The sequence below is a fragment of the Grampus griseus genome (assembly GCF_964374135.1).
Source record: "Grampus griseus genome assembly, chromosome: 3".
NCBI lineage: Eukaryota > Metazoa > Chordata > Mammalia > Artiodactyla > Delphinidae > Grampus > Grampus griseus.
The window spans coordinates 97,702,260-97,711,926 of record NC_139019.1 but is presented as its reverse complement, the minus strand read 5'-3'; the positions used below and the strand labels follow the sequence as shown (position 1 = coordinate 97,711,926).

The window sequence follows — 9,667 nt, the reverse complement described above, 5'->3', positions numbered from 1 at the left end:
GTTATTTGTAATCTTCACCTTGCCCACCTTGTCACACCGTGGAACTCTCTTGGTCACACCCATTTATAGGACATAGTTATTAAATATTGTGCAAGACAAAGTGGGTTCTCATGTCATGTCTTTATATTTGCATATTTAATAATAATTAAAATGAAGTCAATAAAATATGTACATATTTTTATTTTAAATTGCATAGACAATGTACATGTGTTTTTTATTTTTCTATGAAAAATAAGGGCAATTGTCTTATTTAAAGCACATAGCAATGAGGAGTGAAATTAAAATGCTATAAAATACTCTCTTTTTATTCAGTTAAGTAAATGAACTTTCTACCTGGAAGATGATACTCTCATTGGCATCCCTGTCATAGATTAACGGCAGATTTTTGGATGCTACCATTGATAAAGTATTTTTTCTGGCTTTTAATAAAGTACTGTTCCATGAAGGATATTATAATCTCCCAACATGGTTCTTTTGTAGAGTGGTTCAGTTTTTTTCCACTTGCATAATTTTCATTTGTTATCAGACAATAAAACATTTTGCTCAGAATATTTCTCCCCTCATCTTGCTTAATTTCAAATAAAATTAATGCGGATAGTATTTGGGGGCAGGGAAGAGAACCAGAATGTGAATACTCATATCATAATTCCTGTTACACACATATATCTTGAATGTGATTATCTAAACTGACTGAGATAGTAATCCCTGAAGGGGTCTTGCATGTCATAGATGTTGAACATGGATTTGTGAAAAAAAAAATGAACAGAAAATAGTTCTGTCTAGGAAGAGTTCTCCATTCACTAGACACCTCTGCCCTTCTCAAGTTATCTGCGCTACGTCACACTGTGTAGTCAGCCACGAGTATAGCCAACTATCAGAACTGGAAAAGAAATATTAATGAACCAAATTCCTTTAGACTCGCAGATGTTTGTTGCATACATTCTAGAATGGCAGTATTTTTTCCTCTTTTAACTGAATCTCCTAGGATGATAGAGTTAGTGCAAAACTAGAGAAAGAAAAGAGCATTATTAAATTCACTCAGTAAACACTTTTCAGTACCTACTACATGCTGACACTAAATCACTAAAAATCCTTTCAAGAAGTAGGTAAAGAAGGATGCACCAGGCGCTGGTCAGCCATTAGAGATGCTAGACAGGCAACGACGACTATAATACAGTATTGATAAGTACCAAGATGGGGATAAATGTTTGGGTATTCGCTATCGGAACACAGCATGACAGCCCATGCAAGGATAGGGGATAACTTTGGAAGTTTTTTGGAGGTACTGATGCTGACCTAAGTGAGTACCAGTGAGCCCCTCAAAGAGAAGGGGGAAAGGGTGCTCCAGGCAGTGGTGGTTTAAACTAGTTATAAAGGAAACAGGCTGTAAAGTTATAAAGGGCGAAGGAGGATCAGAGTCTGAACTCCCTGGTTTAATAACTATTGGGTCTGGGCAGATGACTTTTCTTCTACGCATCTATCTACTCATAGGGAACCTTAGAGAAAATGAGAGAGTAAAAAAGAAAAACAAAACAAAAAAGAGTACTTGGGGACTTCCCTTGTGGCACAGTGGTTAAGAATCCACCTGCCAGTTCAGGGGACATGGGTTCGATACCTGGTCCGGGGAGATACCACATGCCGCAGAGCAACTAAGCCTGTGTGCCACAACTACTGAGCCTGCACTCTAGAGCCCGTGAGCCACAACTGCCGAGCCCATGCACCACAACTACTGAAGCCTGTGCGCCTAGAGCCCGTGCTCTGCAACAAGAGAAGCTACTGCAATGAGAAGCCCGTGCACCACAAGGAAGAGTAGCCCCTGCTCTCCGCAACTAGAGAAAGCCCGCGCGCAGCAACGAAGACCCAACACAACCAAAAATAAATAAATTTATTTTAAAAAAAGCACTTGGCAGCATGTAATTACTTAATAATATGTATTTTATCTGTGAAATTTTGGTGATGCATTCAGGTAACTGTATTTCTATAAATCTGGAGTGAAAATTTTTCAACTTAGATAATGATCATTGAGGGAGAAAAGAGAGTTGAGGGTTAAAGGACTTTCTGCTCGAAATTACTAGTTGTTGCAGGTTGTAATTTCCAGAAGCAGATACCATGTAGAGTATGGGGTACAAGATGTTCATAAAGGATCAAAACATATGAAAGAAACAATGAAACAGGATAGAGAAGAGGAAGAAGTCGAACTGTGAAGCAAGCACAAGGAAGCCCTGGCCACCCCAGCAGGGAGTCCTCGAGTGACCAGTGCCTCTTGGAGTTATGTGCATGGGCCAAAACGGCCATGTCTTTACCCCTCTGCCTGGCTACCCCAGGAAAGGCGTGACCGCAGGCAAAGCAGCTCTCAGCCACTGAGACAAATTCTCTGAAATTGGGCAGCAAGCCCTTCCCTGAAGGGGGATCTGGGAGGCACATCTCTGGATCTATTACAATAGTGTTCCCTAAAAGTATGTCCTCCTCCCCTTCTGGGTGAATGCAAGACGGTGCTTCTCAGCCCCTTATAGATGGGCTGGGCACCTCACTCTTCATGGACAATGGAGACCCTCCTTGGGAGTCTTCTGTTTCTCTCCTCCTGCACCAAGGGGACTGCATGTTCCATATGGTGGAGCTGAAGGACAGAGGAGCCTCCCTCCACCTGCATTGAAGAACAACTACATGGACATGATTCTGAAGAGTTCAACCTTCAGATGTAATGCAATGAGGAATTGTGATTAAGCTCTTAAGGAAGATGGTGACATGATTAGATCTGCCTTTAGAAAGATCAGTCTGGCTACGATATGCAAAGTTTTTGAAAATCGATGAGGCTGGAGGCAGACAACTCATTAGCTACTACTTTTTGAGACAAACAGGATGACAAGGGAAAAGGATTTATAGTCAAGGAAAGAAAGTAAAGCTACAGCTAAGGGTTAACTGTACTATTTGATGACAGGTTGGATGGCAGTCAGAATACGTAGTCTGGGGTGTGAGGCTGGGCTCTTCTATTGTATTTCCCGTAAGAGCGGCTTGATAGGACAATAATAGCAGCTAATATTTATTAAGTGCATTTGGGCACCAGTCACTCTGCTAATCACTGTGCGTGCATTGCCCCCTCTTCTCAGCGGTCACAGTTATCCTTTCTACTCTGCTGACAGAAACCCAGCTTTATTTAGGAACTAGTTTTTTGTGTATCTTTAAGGGGCTTCCCTACCCCCAGGGGTAGATGCTCATCAGTCTATGCCAGCCATTATAATTTCATTTCCCTTATCAGTGATTTGTTACACATGGTCATGTATTAGAAAAACAAGACAAAGAGGAAAGTCTAGTGAGAGGCCTCTGGGATTGTTTTCCTCATAATTAAAAAAGGAGAAATAAAATAGGGACTCGCTTGTTCCTGCCTTTGGCACTGCCACGTGAGGCCTCTATGTTAGGAGCTACTTGTATTCTTTTTGTGCCCCAAAGGGGAAAGTCAAGAGAGTCCCAGAGAGAGTGACAGGAGCCCTCACATCATGGAGCTGAGCAGGTAACCAACTCTGATAGAGCTGACCTTGGGACTTCCTGTTATGCGAGGTAGCGAATTATTCTCGTTGTTTAAGCCACTTTTAGTTTATTCAGTGACTTGCACCTAAAGGATCCTCGCTGATACACCTGTTTTAGTGTTATTATCTATGTTTGAAGGAGGTAGGAGAAGAGGTGAGGGGATAGCCCAAGCTCTGCAGATCTACCAGCAAGAGTAGGAGATCCTCTCACGATCTTGGTGGTCACTCCCGTGGAAGTACTAGAAGCTTAAATGCCAGTATTTGGGAAAATAATCTGCTTTTTTCACATTCTTTTTTCCTGAGACCCGACCTCAGGCTTTCACAATCTCAAGTTTTCTTCTCATTTTTAAGACATCCTTTGTTTCTTGGGATTTTAAAGTCACAGCTTTTTCCTCACTTCTTGCTCTGGCCCTTAACTATTTCATTAGCTCCATTCACCACATTAGATGAAGAGTGTGTCGTTAGCTCCAAATGATTGTTGGTGGCTGTTCAAGAACTAACAATAAAAAGTCAACGTTTCGGACTTCCCTGGTGGCCCAGTGGTTGAGCCCGCCTACCAATGCAAGGGACACAGGTTCAATCCCTGGTCCGGGAAGATCCCCCATGTCTCGGAGCAACTAAGCCCATGCACCATAACTACTTAGCCTGCTCTCTAGAGCCCACGAGCCACAACTCCTGAGCCCATGTGCTGCAACTACTGAAGCCCATGTGCCTAGAGCCTGTGCTCCGCAACAAGAGAAGCCACCACAATGAGAAGCCCGTGCACCGCAACCAAGAGTAGCCCCTGCTCGCTGCAACTAGAGAAAACCCGCGCACAGCAACCAAGACCCAAAGCAATCAAAAAAAAAAAATTCAACCTTTCACTAGTGACTGGCGTGCAATGGTGTATAATTTTGTGACATCTAACAGGGTCCTATGCTCTGTAGATCACAGGACTGGGAATGGCTGTTACTATGGCTGCAGATTTTTCAAAGGGCTGTATTCTTTTGAACAGAAGACCCTGCAAACAAATTCTCAGATTCTGTCTTTTGTTTCGTCTCATTTGTGGCTCAGGTGAAACTATTTTTCCCATCAGGATAAAATTGTTTAGATTTTTTTTCCTTCAATAAATACAACCTTAAATAGTATAACCTTTAGAAAATGCTCTCTTTTCATTTTAACTTTATAATAGTTATCTAATGAAGGCAAGATATTCCTGAAGGATAGGCAAAACTGGGAAAATTGTGTGTTCCAAACCAAAAAAGAAATCAGAGAATGTTAACCGAATCTTAACTTGAACCAAATCTTATTTTTCTCAGTCTTCTTTTTTAGTTCTAAATTGAGTATTAAAGCATAGAGCACAATGACATCAATACATTCTCTTAGCATAATGCTATGTAACCCAAAATGAAGCATGGTATCAAATACAAATTCCTCCACTTGGGGTTTGCATCCCGTGTTTTCTCAAAGACTTTCCTCAAACACGCCCTCTCCTGCTTCAACCAATTCTCAGTTCTTGATGGAATATTACCACCAGCATACAAACAAGCACTAATATTGGTTTTTTTCAAATCAAATCAAATAAAACCTCCCAGAACTTTGACCTGAATCATCTTCCCACCACTCTTCCATTCCTTCCCAATTCACTGTACATTTTCTTGACAAATATAGTCATGTCAATATGATCTTCTACATCCAGTCCAATCAAGTTTCCACCCCTTCTATTCCAGAAAAAGATCTTGTCAGGGTCACACACACAAAAATTTATCCAGTGATCACCGTTCTTTCCTTAACCAGACATTTCCATTGCTTCCAACATAACTGCTCACTTTTCTTCACAAAACTCTCTCATCTCTTAATGTCTACGACCCCATGTGCTTGTACCTGAGTGCCTGCATTATTAGCTGCTTCATCACAGTCTCCTTTGCTGGTTCATTTTCTCCTCCTCCACCACTAAATGTCCTGGGCTCTCTAGGCGACATTTTTTCAAGCCTATGGCTTTAAATAGAACTTGTCTGCTATGACTTCCACATCTGTACCTTAAGATTCAAACATGCCCTGGAACTCCAGAATCATATACCCAACACCCTGCTGGATATTTGTCCACAGGTGTTTTTTTTGGGTTTTTTTTTGGGGGGGGGTTTGTGGTAAGCGGGCCTCTCACTGTTGTGGCCTCTCCCATTGCGGAGCACAGACTCCGGACGCGCAGGCTCAGCGGCCATGGCTCACGGGCCCAGCCGCTCTGCGGCATGTGGGATCTTCCCGGACCGGGGCACGAACCCGTGTCCCCTGCATCGGCAGGTGGACTCTCAACCACTGCGCCACCAGGGAAGCCCCCCCACAGGTGTTTTTAAAAAGCATCTTAAAATTAACACAGCCAAAATAGTACTCTTGATTCTTCATAGAACTCAATTACCAAACTCTTTTCTCAGATGAACTGTTTTGAATAAATAACACTATCCAATTTTTTAAGTCAAACTTTCAGGGATTTTTCCTTATTTCTCACTGTCCATCAGAATCCTCATTCTCAAACGTACGTATATAAATTATCAATATATCATGTACAATTTGCCTTCAAAACATATCCTAAATCTATCTTCTTGTTTTCCATTTCTACTGTTTAAACCATCATTGCTCAGATTATTCACAGCACTTTAGCTAGTCTCCCTGCTTCCATTCTTCTCCCTACACAATAGTTGTTTGTTTGTTTTTCCTTATTAACTTTACTGAAGTGTGACTTACATGCAATAAAAAAGCACCTATTTTAAGTTTGCAGTTTGGTGAGCTTGTCAAATGTATACACCCATATGATCATCAACCCTATCAGGATACAGAATATTTCCATCACCCCCCAAATTTTCCTTGTATCCATTTGCGTTTTACCCACCCTCACCTCTGGCCTAGGCAACAACTGATATGTTATCAGTTGTTGCCTAGGCCAGAGATTACTATAGATTAGGTTTACCTCTTCTGTAATAGTATATACATGGGTTCATATGGTATGTGTTCTTTTGTGTCCTAGGTAGCTCAGCACATTTTTTGAGATTCGTCAATGTTGTGTGCCTAGTAGTTTGTTTCTTTTTATTGTTTGGATATACCACAATTTGTTTAAGAAAATATCAAAGAAAATCTTTGTGATCTTAGAAGATAAAACTACTAAATAGGCTATAATAAAAAATTAACACCATCATGATGAACTGCCCAAAATTAATGTATTAAATAACTTAGAGCCCAGGGAGATGATGCTAGGAAGTCTACCAAATAAACCATCTAGTCTAAAAATCATATAATCATGAGGAAGTATACTTATAAGCCCATTCTTCAGTGGGGAAGTACTAAGGTTCAGTAATTAGTTTAAACATAATAAGTACATAAATAGTGAGTTTGGGGGAAAAAAAGATTGTTTTCTGGGATAATCACACATAGGTGACAAGCTAAAAATGGCATAAAGTCCATTGAAATTGGTTACATAAAATTACAAGCTATCTGAGGCATCTGCATTCGAGACAATATTCTCCTCCAGTTAAGGAATGGAAAATTAGACATAGGGTATTTCCAAGTAATGCAGTCAATACTACTGTAGTATTAAGTGGACAGGAAGTCCTGCTTTTAAACTGAAATTGCTCCTATTAGCTTTAATAACTGATGTGAGTACTTTTAAAGTCTGGATAACCACTAAGGATTCATTTCCACAATATGCCTCCATTTAATGTGAAATCAGATGGAAGGTGTCCCAAACAACTGTTCAGTTTCTTTTTTTCAGTTATTCATTAATTAATTTTATTTTTTGTTCCACCTGTTGAATGTGCTCTTTGAAAAAGACTTTTTATGTTCCATTGTTTGGTGAATTCTTCTATAAATTTCAGGTATGTCCTGCTGGTCGATATTTTATTCACATCTTTTATATCCTTAGTAATTTTCTGCAGAAATTTCAACTGTAATGTGGATTTGTCTAATTTTGCTTGCAGATTTTTCTCAGTTTTTGCTTCATAGATTTATGAATCTCTGGTATTAGGTTCACAGGGATTCAGAATTGACACTTTCATTTTTATGAAATTCCCCTTCTCATCTTTGTCAATATTCCTGGTTGTGAGGACTTCTCTGTATATTTTCCCATTCTCTTACTGTTGGACTATCTGTAACTCCATATTTAAAATGCACTTCCTCTAGATGATATAAAATTGGATTTAGCACTTAAATCCAGTGTAATATTCTTTGGCTTTTTTTTAGAAAGTTTAGAGCATTTATAATTAATCTAATGATTTACATGGTTGTTTCTAAGTGTACCATTCAGCTATTTGTTTTCAATTTGTCCTATATGTACACTTTTTTGAGTTTTATGGTTTTATTAACACGAATACAATGTGCACACAAGCTGTCTCTTCATTTTCTTCGCTGTGCAGCCTGGCATTGGGATTGGTGACTGACAGCCGGCTAGGCTGCTCTTTCCACAATGGCTCTGTGGTTCTTAGAGGAGACGATGTGAGAAATCACAGCCCAGTAATATATGCTCCACATCAGCAGCATTTCAAGCTCCTTGACACTGTGGACAGAAACTTTCAGAAGTCACTGGTCAGCAAGTGCTTTGTTTTCTTGCTGTTCCAGTAACCAAAGTTGGACATCAAAATCTGGCCCCTGAATCTCCTGCACACCCTATTGTCATGCCCCTGGGCTTCTGCCAGTTCTGCTTAATTATGACATATCGGTCTGACTGGTGCTGGATGGATTTCTTGGTTCTCTTTTTGATCTTTGGCTTCATGAGAGGTCTGAGGGCGGCCATGATGCTGAGGAGGACGTGTCCCATATATTTTTTATTCTCCGTCCCTGCATTCTTTATGACTATTTAAATGTTTTCAATATTCAATTTTTCTTTACCATGGTCTTACTAGCTATAACTTTTAAGTTTAGGCAGTAGGAGCTCTAGGGTTTGCAATATGCATCTTATCACAGTCTTTCTTCAAGTAATATCATGCCTCTTGAGTTTTAATGTAAGAAATGTATAACAGTATATTTCTATTATGCCCTCCTCTTCTTTATACTTTTATTGTCAAATAATCTACATCTTCATTGGCATAAACCCCACAAATATATTATTATTTTATAATTTAAACAATAAAATACATTTTAAAGAAATTTTAAAATGAAGGAATTTTTAAAAATTTACCTACATAGGGCTTCCCTGGTGGTGCAGTGGTTGAGAGTCTGCCTGCCGATGTAGGGGACACGGGTTCGTGCCCCGGTCCGGGAAGATCCCACGTGCCGCGGAGCAGCTGGGCCCATGAGCCATGGCCACTGAGCCTGCGCGTCCGGAGTCTGTGCTCTGCAACGGGAGAGGCCACAACAGTGAGAGGCCCGCGTACCACAAAAAAAAAAAAAAATTTATCTACATAGTGACTATTCACAGTATTTTTTATTTCTTAGTAAAACTCTGGTTTACTCTTTCTTCAGCCTGAAGAAATTTACTGTAAATTTTCTTCTTGTGCAGATCCTTGGGTGATGAATTCTCCACGTTTTTCTTTTCCTGAACATATTTTTATTTTAGCTTCATTTCTGAAGAATATTTTTTCTAGATATTGAATTTTAGGTTGACAGACATTTTTTCAACATTTTAAAGATGTTGTTCCAAAATATTCTGGTTTGCATTGTTTCTGATAAAAAGTCAACAACTTTCTTATGGTATTCTCCTGCACTTAATCTCTCTTTTCTCTGGCTGCTTTTAAAATTTTCTCTTTAACAATGATTTTATAAAATTTGAATTATGTGGCTTTTCTTTTCTTTTTCTTGATTAGAATTTTTTGAGCTTCTAGGACATGCAGCCTTATAATTTTGAACAAATTTGGAAAATATTACCCATTATTTATTCAATTCCTATCCACCTCCTTCCTGGAACTCTAATAACACTGTTGTTAGAGTTCTTAGTACCATCCCATATTTCACCAGAGCTAAATATATCTGTATGGATAATTTCTATTGTTATGTCTTTAAGCTCACTGATATTTTTTCTGTGGTGTTTAATCTGCACATAACATATTTTGGGTTCTAGACATTCTATTTTATTCCTTTTAATATATGGAATTTCTGTCCACACTATGTTCATGTTTACATCAACCCTGGAATGATCTGGACATTTCCCTTTTCCCAGTGCTGAGGCACCTGAATTAAAG

At 39.5% G+C, this 9,667-nt stretch overlaps 1 pseudogene across 1 annotated transcript; it reads right to left on the bottom strand.

Moving 5' to 3' along the window:
- Positions 1 to 7,840: 7,840 nt before the first annotated feature.
- Positions 7,841 to 8,283, bottom strand: LOC309821010 (large ribosomal subunit protein eL32-like; annotated as a pseudogene). Its single transcript has one exon. The product of its transcript is annotated as a large ribosomal subunit protein eL32-like (transcript).
- Between the last annotated feature and the right edge of the window lie 1,384 nt (positions 8,284 to 9,667).